The sequence below is a fragment of the Myotis davidii genome, unplaced genomic scaffold, assembly GCF_000327345.1.
Source record: "Myotis davidii unplaced genomic scaffold, ASM32734v1 scaffold1622, whole genome shotgun sequence".
Classification (NCBI taxonomy): Eukaryota; Metazoa; Chordata; class Mammalia; order Chiroptera; family Vespertilionidae; genus Myotis; species Myotis davidii.
In genome coordinates this window covers 847,720-848,385 of record NW_006293535.1, presented here as the reverse complement: position 1 = coordinate 848,385, position 666 = coordinate 847,720, and the positions used below count along the sequence as shown (strand labels likewise).

The following is a 666-nucleotide window of genomic DNA, read 5'->3' as shown; positions in this document are numbered from 1 at the left end:
GGGGGGCAGAGGAGCCGGTGGAGAAGCCGCACCCCTGAGCCCCTCTGACCTCCCACCTCCCCTGTTCCCCCTCCTACCTCTTACGTCGCCCCTCCCTGCCTCTCATCCCTGCAGGCACTGTGCCACCCTCCGTGTGTCAGTAACTCACTTCACCCTCAACACAGGCCATGACGGGAGGGCAGCCTTCCCATTTCACAGACCAGGAAACCGAGGCACAGAGAGGATCAGTGACTCGCCCTTTCAGTGCAGCGCCGTCCAGAGCCCGTGCCCTCGCCCAGGCATGGTCACTCTGCCCTCGGGACACCCTCTCGGGGCTGCCGCTCTGGTCTGTCCCTGAATAATGACCCTCAGTCACTTCGGCGACACTGTCCTCCTGCCCCCGTTCCGCCCAGTTCCGTGAAGGGAAGCTGGTCCCACCCTGTGCACAGCCCAGTGCCCACCCGGGCCCCGGCGGATGTTGCGTCACTCGGGCCAATGGAGAAACACTAACGTTTATGTCTTCCGATGTCCTGGAAAGACTTGCCTCACTTCTCTAGGGAGCCCGAGTCCCCGCTCCCCCGTCTACCGGCTGGGTGGCCCCGGATGAGTGCCTTAACCTCTCTGGCTCCCTCATGAGTCATCACACGGTGCCCAGCACGGCGGAGGCCCCCCGAGGAGGCACTGCCC

At 64.6% G+C, this 666-nt stretch overlaps 1 protein-coding gene across 1 annotated transcript in view; it reads right to left on the bottom strand.

The window, feature by feature from the left end:
- Positions 1-666, bottom strand: part of ACSBG1 (acyl-CoA synthetase bubblegum family member 1) — a gene marked incomplete at its 5' end in the record, with an annotated part of 10,013 nt that overhangs the window by 2,404 nt on the left and 6,943 nt on the right.